The sequence below is a fragment of the Somniosus microcephalus genome, unplaced genomic scaffold (assembly GCF_052327205.1).
Source record: "Somniosus microcephalus isolate GS21.2 unplaced genomic scaffold, FLI_Smic_1.0 unresolved_chr1, whole genome shotgun sequence".
NCBI classification, from domain to species: domain Eukaryota; kingdom Metazoa; phylum Chordata; class Chondrichthyes; order Squaliformes; family Somniosidae; genus Somniosus; species Somniosus microcephalus.
The window spans coordinates 102,180,631-102,191,838 of record NW_028225179.1 but is presented as its reverse complement, the minus strand read 5'-3'; positions in this window follow the sequence as shown (position 1 = coordinate 102,191,838).

The window sequence follows — 11,208 nt, the reverse complement described above, 5'->3', positions numbered from 1 at the left end:
ACTCTAAAACCATTGACAAAGGATGATGTTGTCAGGATTGAGGATCCAGATGCATGGAACAGGAACGCTACAGTTCGTTAGGAAGTAGGACCAAGGTGATACGCTGTTAGAACTGAGGAAGGGCAGAATCTCAGGAGGAACCACCGTTCCCTCCTAAAAACACAAGAGACTATTCAAGACCAGATTGATGTCAATGCCGCAACTGCATCTTATCATTCACCACCAGAACAATCTCATGAAGACACATCAGACTTATCCATGTTGAGAAGATCCACACGTGAAGTAAAAGAGCCTGATAGACTTAATCTTTGAGTACAATGTAAAGCTTTGAAAATGTGTTGACTGTTTTGAAAATGTTTATGTTTATAGAGCACTAACATAATTATTACTGATATTATCTTTATTGTTTTCTTGAAAGTTGATTGATATTGATTTTGTTAAACCTCAAAGAAAGAGGGATGTAGTGATCAATAGCATGTCATTCTATAGTGGACACTAAGTGGAGCCGTAGAGCTGTGTATAGCTGTATGCATAAGACTACACTACCCAGCTATATATCATATTAAGACTACATTAACATGGGGCTAGGCGACCCACAAGGCAGCAGTCAAAATGGAAGCCTCTACAAGATGCTGTACAAGTCCACATGTGATCAATAAAGTATCTAGCAAAAGCTAGCTGTGTTCATAATAAGAATGTCTATTTATTAATGAACATAACACCGCAGACCCGCCAAGGTCAGCATAATCGCGGCCACCATTTCAGGTCGATGACCTTGCGACAAAAGAAATATTGTCCCCCATTTGATGACATAGAACGGTTCTTTGGAGTCCAATCTGAAATGCCTGGGCATTAAACATCGGCCGACTCTGTGGGGTAGAAATTGGTTTTGGGCAGCAGCGCTGAACAGGAGGTAGCGCATGGGCTGCCAGTTATACACCTCGCTGGATATTGAGTTCTATTGGCGTCAATGGAACTGGACATCAGACGGGGAGTGAGAGGCAGAAATGATAGCGCCATTCTACTTCTTTGTGCAGAAAGGAAAATCTGTCAGTTATGACCACAGGTGTGAAAAGAACCCGCCCGATTTTCTTCCATTGACAGTAATGAAGGGCTATCTGCTGCTTTTTAGGGAAGCCCGTGCTCCGTGGAGGATTTGGCATGTTGTGCTCGGCTGAGGTGATGCAGAACACCCCGGATGTAAAGGTTAAAATCTCTCCCATGGTTACCGGAGAAATCAGCACTTGGATTTAGAAATACAACAGCGCAGCAGTAACTGGACATGCTTTAGTAGCATTTTTCTCATTTTGTTTTGCGGCCTCACAACACAAACTGACTCCAGCTTAAAGCAACATAATACATCACACAGTTTCAGAAGCAAGCGCATCAGGTTGCACTATATGCTCTATTACTGAGTAGTTGCCAGCAGTCAATGACCACGCCTGATACCAACACATAGTGGCCACTGCGCCTATGGTTTTCCATGGCCAGTAGCAATGATAAAACTCATTGCTCCATTTCCAAATCGGAAAATTAGTGACCATGGCCGTGAAATTGATCTTGGGCAGTGGTGTAAAACTGCTGATAGCGAATTGGCAGCTCATTATACCCAAAATACATTTTGATTGACTTCCCTAGCACAACCTTGGCTGCAGCAAGGTGACTCAAAATGACCAGGTGGTAAAGATCAAAATCTACACCATAGTCTATAGATATGGTATAAATACAGCGAAAATTCGAGTTGCTCCCAAAATAGGTTCTGCACTCAAGAAATGGCAGATGAGGATCGGCTTTTAGCCTTGTTTACATGCTGCTTGCAAGCTGAATGTGCCAGAAGGAGGCCCAGAGCCGCTCCTGGGTGGGATGCGCAGGGAATCAGTCAGCGCTGATGTCGTGTCAGTTTCACTATGGAGCTTATGTCAGTGCTTTTTATAAAAAACATTCTCACGTTCCTGGTCCACATTAACCATTTCATATTGCGATGTTGTCAAGTAACTGAGCATGTCTGATACCCATTCTTCCGTGCATCTTCATCATGCATTACCACATGCTAGTTGCCTCATGCACAGTGTATCACATTTGCACACACACCGATATCCCAAGATCATACCACATTTGACATTAGATACAAGCCATTCCTGGGCTTTAAATTATGTTATCGAAAGATCGAAGTTCTTTTCTCTTCTCCTCCTGCATCGTCCCAATGTCGGGTAGTGGCCAGGATATTACATACATCATTCACATTGTTTAGTATAGGCAAAGACATAACCAACTCCAAGAGAAACCTGTCGATCAACAATTCTCACGTACTGTTTCCCGACTTTCAATAGAATGATCTTCGATGCCAAATTGAAATCCTTTTAGGAAACATGGCCAGGTGATTTATGTCATTCGGAATTGCACTCACACATCTTTTTTTTAACTCTTTTTGGTGTCCTGAAATTCACCCATAATCACCATGGAACATTATTTTATGAAAGCATTTCCATTTGGGGATGTAATTTCCCCTGTTTCTAACTTAGATCCTCAATCGTTTCATCCAATTTTACACATCCCATTATATTACCATTTCATGTCATTCATGAGCCCTGGAAAAACTTTACCCTCCCAAATAATATGATTATTCCCACTTAACAAAGTTCCAAAATCAATCCAAGTAATCAACACATTTTTGTTCATTCTACTTAAACTCTTATTAGAGCATTTTTCAAAATATCCCGGACTGACAGGACTTGTAAATATTCAACAATATTCATCCCCAAATAATTTGTTCCTTTACATACAGTATTGGAGAGGAACCACTTAGACTGGGCATTTTCAACAATAACATTTAATTATCCCTTAAGATTCAGGGAAATTTCCATTCGTGTGTGCTTGAACAGTAACGCATATAAATTTATCTAATAAATTTTAATTTCACAAACAAATTATGCCCAGGCTTGGTGGCTTTTACAAAGAAGACAGTAGAGCTTGCAATTTGAATGTAAAGTGTTATAAATTCCCTCCTCGAGCAATCTACCTTGGAAGATAACACAAAGGACTCTGAATAGGATGAATCCAAGCATGTGAAAGGCCACTACAATAATAATTCTAAAAGGTCTAAGAGTGTTAAAAAAACAAGCCTGCAGGCTTTGTGTCTTAATGCGAGGAGCATTCGTAATAAGGTGGATTAATTAGCTGCACAAATAGATGTAAACGGTTATGATATAATTGGGATCAGGGAGATATGGCTCCAGGATGACTAAGGCTGGGAATTGAACATCCAGGGGTATTCAATATTCAGGAAGGACAGGCAAAAAGGAAAAGGAGGTGGGATAGCATTGCTGGGTAAAGAGGAAATTAACACAATAGTAAGGAAAGATATTGGCCCAGAAATTCGGGTCAGGGGCTTTCCGCGGGTGTAAGCCCCCGACCTGCACTTACCTAGCACGCCGGCCGTTGAGCTGTGGGTCCCCATGGAATTCCAATCTGGGGCCTGGTGCAGCTGCCGGCGCGCAGTGCTTGCGTATCCCAGGGGTGCAGTTAGTTCGATGCGGCCCCTGGAATCACGTGGGCCATGGGGAGCCAATCGCTCCATTCATAAGATTGACAGGAAGAGCTGTCAAGACTTATAAATACTACAGCCCAAAAACATCACTAAATCTTCAAGTAGATTTTTTTTTAAATCACATTTTTTAAATAAACTATAAATTACATGAAATAACTATTTTAAACAATAATTTAAATTTTTGAAAAAGTTATTTTATTTTCTAACGGGGCTAAAAATAAACTTACCTTGCTTTAAAATATTTAAAAATAATAAAACTGCGGAAAAAATGTTTTAATTTTAATTAATTCACCACTTACCTTGAAAAAAGCAGGTTTTACGCCTGTTTTTAAATGTGTAACTTCTGCAGACTTACCCTCCTGGGAAAACCTGGAAAAAAAATCGAAGTTCGATGCGCACGCGCAGCCTCTCCCACGTACGCTTTCGAACTCTGAACCCCTTCGTTCAGGGGAACGGAAGTGCCGGTTTCCCGCACATGTTCAGCGCATGCAGGAAACCGGCACTTCCGTTGGGCCTAAGGGTGAGTACCCCGTGCGTACTCACCCGTGGAGACCAGAATTTCTGGGCCATCAGCCCTGATGATGTGGAATCTGTATGGGTAGAGCTGAGAAATAGCAAGGGGCAGAAAACGTTAGTAGGAGTTGTATATAGACCCCCAAACAGTTGGGGATGGCATTAAACAGGAAATTAGAGACATGTGCAATAAGGGAACAGCAGTTATCATGGGTGACTTTAATCTACATATAGATTGGGCTAACCAAATTACTAACAATACTGTGGAGGAGGAATTCCTAGAGTGTATATTGGAAGGTTTCCTGGACCAATATGTTGAGAAACCAACTAGAGATCAGGCCATTTTATATTGGGTATTATATAATGAGATAGGAATATTTATCAATCTTGTTGTGCGAGGCCCCTTGGGGAGGAGCTGTCATAACATGATAGAATTCTTCGCTAAGATGGAGAGTGAAGTAGTTGACTCAGAGCCTAGGGTCCTGGATTTAAATGAATGAAACTATGATGGTATGAGGTACGTGTTGGCTAGGATGGATTGAGGAACGTTACTTAAAGGGTTGATGGTGGATAGACAATGGCAAACATTTAAAGATCACATGGATGTACTACAGCATTTGTTCATCCCTGTCTGGCATAAAAATAAAACGAAAAAGATAGGTGCAACCATGGTTAACAATGGAAATTAGGGACAGCATAAGATCCAAGGAGAGGATATATACATTGGCCAGAAAAAGCAGCAAACCTGAGGATTGGGAGCAGTTTAGGATTCAGCAAAGGAGGACAACAGGATTAATTAAGAGGGTGAAAATAGAGTATGAAAGTAAGCTTTCAGGGAACATAAAAACTGACTGTAAAAGCTTCAATAGATATGTGAAGAGTAAAAGATTGGTGAAGTCAAGCATAGGTCCCTTGCAATCAAAATCAGGAATTTATAATTCTATAAGCACGGTGGCATAGTGGTTAGCACTGTTGCCTCACAGCACCAGGGACCCGGGTTCGAATCCGGCCTCGGGTGACTGTCTGTGTGGAGTTTGCACATTCTCCCCGTGTTTGCGTGGGTTTCCTCCGGGTGCTCCGGTTTCCTCCCACAGTCCAAAGATGTGCGGGTTAGGTTGATTGGCTAAGATAAATTGACCCTTAGTGTTAGGGGGATTAAATACGTTGGGTTACGGGGATAGGGTGGGATATGTGTTGGTGTAGGGGTTACGGAGATCGGGTGGGATATGTGTCGGTGCAGGCTCGATGGGCCGAAATGGCCTCTATCTGCACTGTGGGGTTTCTGTGATCTGTGATTTCTGTGAACAAAGAAATGGCTGACCAATTAAATACATTGTTTCTGTCTTCACGAAGGAGGACACAAATAACCTCCCAGAGATGTCGGGAAACATAAGGTCCAAAGAGAGGGAGGAACTGAATGAAATCAGTATTTGTAGGGAAATGATGTTAGGGGAATTAACGGGATTGAAGACTTATAAATCCCCAGGGCCTGATAATCTCCGCCCTAGGGTACTTGAGGAAGTGGCCCTAGAAATAGTTGATGCATTGCTGGTCATCTTCCAAAATTCAATAGATTCTGGAACATTTCCCATGGATTGGAGGGTAGCTAATGTTACACCACTATTCAAAAAAGGTCGTAGAGAGAAAATGAGGAATTATAGACTGGTAAGCATGACATCGGTAGTTGGGAAAATCCTAGAGTCCATTATAAAAGATGTAGTAGTACAGCACTTGGAAAACAGTGACTAGATCAGACAAAGTCAACATGGATTTACAAAAGGTAAATCGTGCTTGACTAAGTTACTCGAATTTTTTGAGGGTGTAACTGATAGAATAGATAAGGGAGAACCAGTGGATGTGGTGTATTAGGACTTTCAGAAGGCTTTCGATAAGGTCCCACATAAGAGATTAGCGTCTAACGTTAAGGCACATGGGATTGGGGGTAAGGTTTTGACTTGGATAGAGAGCTGTTTGACAGACAGGAAGCAAAGAGTTGGAATAAATGGCTCTTTTTCCGTGTGGCAGGCAGTGACTAGTGGGGTACCACAGGGATCGGTGCTAGGAACCCAGCTATTCACAATATATATTAGTGATCTAGACGAGGGAACTAGATGTAATATCTCCAAGTTTGCAGACGACACAAAGCTGGGTGGGCTTGTGTGCTTTGAGGAAGATGCCAAGAAATTCCAGTATGATTTTGACAGGTTGGGTGATTGGGCAGATGCATGACAGATGCAGTATAATGTGGATAAATGCGAGGTTGTCCACTTTGGTCGCAAAACAAGGAAGGCAGATTATTATCTGAATGGCAATAAATTGGGTGAAGGGAAGTGCAGCGAGCGCTGGGTGTCCTTGTGCACCAGTCGCTGAAGGTAAGCATGCAGGTGCAGCAGGCGGCTAAGAAGGCAAATGGTATGTTGGCCTTCATAGCGAGAGGATTCGAGTACAAGAACAAGGATGTCTTGCTGCAGTTGTAAACGGCCTTGTTGAGACCACACCTTGAGTAATGTGTGCAGTTTTGGTCGCCTCATCTGAGGAAGGATGTTCTTGCCATGGAGGGAGTGCAGCGAAGATTGACCAAACTGATAACTGGGATGGCAGAAATGACATATGAGAAGAGATTGGGTCGATTGGTCTTATATTCGCTGGAGTTTAGAAGAATGAGAGAGGATCTAATTGAAACTTATAAAATTCTGACAGGACTAGACAGACTAGATTCAGGAAGGATGTTTCCAATGGCGGGGGAGTCCAGAACCAGGGGTCACAGTCTAAGGATAAGGGGTAAGCCATTTAGGACAGAGATGAGGAGGAATTTCTTCACCCAGAGAGTTGTGAACCTGTGGAATTCTCTACCACAAAAGGCAGTTGAGGCCAATTCATTAAACATTCTCCCTGCATCTACCCTGTCAAGTCACCTAAGAATCTTAAATGTTTCAATAAGATCACCACTCACTCTTCTAAACTCCAATGAGTATAGGCCCAACCTGCTCAACCATTCCTCATAAGACAACCCCTTCAACTCAGGAATCAACCTAGTGAACCTTCTCCGAACTTCTTCCAAAGCAAGTATATCCTTCCTCAAATCAGGAGACCAAAACTGTATGCAGTACTCCAGGTGTGGTGTCACTAACGCCCTGTACAGTTGTAGCAATACTTCTCTACTTTTATACTCCATCCCCCTTGCAATAAAAGCCAATGTTCAATTTGCCTTCTTAATTTCTTGCTGTACCTGCATGCTAACGTTTTGTGTTTCACGTACGAGGACACCCAGATCCCTCTGTACCGCAGCATTATGTAGTCTCTCTCATTTGAACAAAATTTTGCTCTTTTATTCTTCCGTTCAAAGTGGATAACCTCACATTTTTCCACATTATACCCCATCTGCAAAATTTTTGCCCACTCACTTAACCGATCTATATCCCTTTGCAGACGCTTTGTGTCTTCCTCACAACTAGCTTTCCACCTATCCTTGTATCGTCAGCAAATTTGTCAAGTGTACACTCGGTCCCTTCAACCAAGTCATTAATATAGATTGTAAATAGTTGAGGCCGCAACACTGATCCCTGTGGCACCCCACTAGTTACAGTTTGCCAACCTGAAAATGACACATTTATTCCGAGTCTCTGCTTTTTGTCAGTTAACCAATCCTCTATCCAGTCTAATATATTACCCCTAACACCATGAGCTCTTATCTTGTGCAGTAACCTTTTATGCGGCACATTATTGAATGCCTTTTGGAAATCCAAATACACTAAATCTATTGGTTCCCCTATATCCACCCTGCTCATTACACCCTCAAAGAGCTCTAGTAAATTTGTTAAAAATGATTTCGTTTTCATAAAACCATGTTGACTCTGCTTGATTGTATTAGGATTTTCTAAATGTCCAGATATTAATTCCTTAATAATGGATTCCAGCATTTTCCGATATTTGATATCTCTTTTATTGGGCTCGGCAACCAATCCATAACTTCTGAATCAGTAAGTAGTGCAGACTGGGAATAATATACAGTTAGATATAATCCTGGAGTCAGGTATGTACAGTGAACAGATATTACAAATTGGGTAAACTATGCAGTTATATATATTCCTAGACTCCAGTGTGTACAGAGAACAGATATTACAGGAGTCACAGTCTGATCACTGTCCAGTGAGTCCTGTGTCAGAGAGGAACACAACCAGCCAGGGATCCCAGTCTGATGAATGTCCAATGAGCCCTACTTGAAAGTGCGAGTGCCTGGTTGTCAAATAAGAAGATATTCTGATGCCCTCATGCTTGAATCGCTCAATATGAGCCCCACATAATGAATGGTCCATTGAGTCAAGGCCCAGAGCTGCTGCCCCAGTGATCTGTACCCAGCAACAGGCAGCACCTTCAGGAGAGGGGGAAGAGAGCAGGACATTACAGAAAGTGGACAGAAAGCTGTGGAGTTTCTTACCTGGAGAGATGATCTGATTAATTTCCTTCCACACTCTGTAGAGTAACGGGCCTGGAAACACTGTGTATTTCAGACTTGCAGACACCAGGATCTCTTCATCTTCACCTCTCTCTGCACCTTCACCTTCCTCACCCTTATCTCAAACTTTTCAGTTCTTGCAGGACAGATAATCAGAAACATTAAAAGATATATATGGAACAGTTTAGTTTGAGTTTTAATGAAGCATAATCAATGCTTTTAGTAAAATGTGAAGGTTTCTGGGTGGAGTTTTCACGGACGGGCTCCAGTGATGCGATACAATGTCAGTTAATCCCTAATACAATCGAACGGGTTTCCTCTGCTGCTGAAGATTTGAATGTTCACTGATCAGTTCCTTTTATTTCTGCTCTGTATTTCCCAGTAACTCAGAGCTTGTCTCTGGTCATTGTGGCTCTGAGCAGGGGAGAGCGGTGTTACACCTAACCTCAGCATCCTCTTGATATGGAGAGAACGACCTAGGTACCAGCTCCTGGACACTTCCAGGTATCTCTGGGGCAACATGCACCTGTGTACACATCAGACGAGCAGGGGATTAGGCTTATTGTGATGCCCATACATTCAAATAGCTCCCTGCTGCTCACTTTTTGAGCAGAGCATTGGTTGCACCCATGGGACTGCACCCCTACAAGTCACTGCTCTCAGAGCTAGCACCCATGGTACTGTACCCACAATTGTCACCAGCCTGATACTAATTTAAGGACAGTAGAGAAGGAGAAAAACTGAGAGGTGACAAACTTCAACCACACCAAATAAACTTTTGTAACTATAGGAGATATTCGGATGGTGAGTCAATTGATGATGTGTTGCTAGATGTCAGTATGCACTGTTTGGCTTGTAATAACAGTGTAATGGTTAGATCGATAGGACAAGAACAAGATGAACATCACTCCCTCAATTAGTTTCTCAGAACCAGGTGTCGGGAAACACAGTGGGATTTCCAGCAGCAATGGTCTGTAACCCTGGTAACATCTGTAAACACAGCTCTGAGTTATACTGCCAAAAGCACACCACAGTCAAACTCGGGGTAACCAAAGTCTGTGCACCTCTACTTAAAGATATTGGTCAAGTTGTTAGTGTCAGAGAAGTGTTTAGTTTCAGCGAAGAGTGGACTGTCCTCTCAATGCTTTACTGACATTGAAAACATGAAGGGGACCAGCAAACGTTTTAAAAAGTTGTCTTCACTCTGGTTCCAGTGAAACTGCGGCAAATGTGAGGTCCTAACAGTGTGGGACAGTCTTTGCGACACTCAGAACTCAATGCTGACTGATACCTGTTTGTCTTCAGTTATACTGCACATTGTGCATTGTTGTGATGGGGTTTGAGCCCTATTATAAAGTGCTGTTTACACTTGCACCAACAGCTTGGGGATTAGATTATAAAGGGTCACCTTGAGAAAAGAGATACTGTTTCGCTGCTCGATGGCTACGCAAAGGTTCAGTCTGTTCTCCTCAAATGACGTCAGTTCCTCTTCAATTCTTTCCAAGTTCTTCACCATTGGTCGCTGATCTTCCTCCTTTTGTCTCCTCTGCTCTTCGATGAAATGTTTCTCTTTCTCTTCAATATATCAATGGATTTTGGCAAATTGTGCGGAGATGTCTTGTTTCAGGGAAGCTGTGAGTTTTTAAGATAGTGAGAGATCATTTAAGCAGCGGGTTGTTAAAGGGTGGCAGTGTTTAAAGGTAACAGCAGTAATACTCACATCCAGTTCTGAAATCTTCCCCTCCTGCTGCTGGTTTAATTCACTTTTACTTTTATTTTCCTCCTCCAGGGAATCCAAGGCCGATTTCAGTTGGTCTGAAAAATGGAATCAGGTCTCCCCATAACCCATTGCAATGTCTGCTGTTTATTCCCAAACTGTGGGGACAGCTGGTCAGGCTTTTAACCAGACACTAGTGTTTATATTGTGTTTTAAATTACTTATGTTGGTTCCCCAATCATTGAAACTCCTAGAGAAACAGTTCCTGTGGGAATTCCAATGTCCAATGTCCAAACGTACTGCCGGGATTCTGAACAGCCACTTAGTGGCACTTTAGTAGGACTTCCAATGTTGATCTAAACAGTGGCCTGGCACGGCTTTATGTTAAAGCCCCCCATGGTGCTGATTATCTTATTCCCCACAATTCACTCAAAATGCTTTCTGAAACAATGTTTAGCTGCAATTTTACCCTCAGTAACTAAAATTTCTAATTTCCAAAATTAGGTTTTATGGAAACTGAAAATAACATATAATTCACAAAAACATAAATATATGTATCCCATGTGTCTTTAAATGCCTTCATTAAAGTTTTAATTTGAAGGCCGCAGCCTCTCTCAAAAGCCTGGTCTTGGAGTTGATATTTTGCTTTATTTCACAGCGAGCATCAATACCGTTCAATCAGGTAAATGGATGGAATATTTTTATGCAGTTCTAGACATTTCTGCTGAGCTGTGCTTGTTTTTTCAAAATGGTATGAAGAATAACTAGAGGACACATTTCAAAAGCTTTAAACTGAAGGTTATATTGAGTAAAGAGAGTGAGTTACCGAGAGAATCCCTGAGATTCCTGAGCACTGGAGGGAAATTGCTGCCTTCCATAGGGTAAGGGGATACTGGGAATATTGGGAATGGTGTGAGCAGCCGCCAGGAATATGATTCCCATATAGTTATTCAACTTAAATATTGTAATAAAACT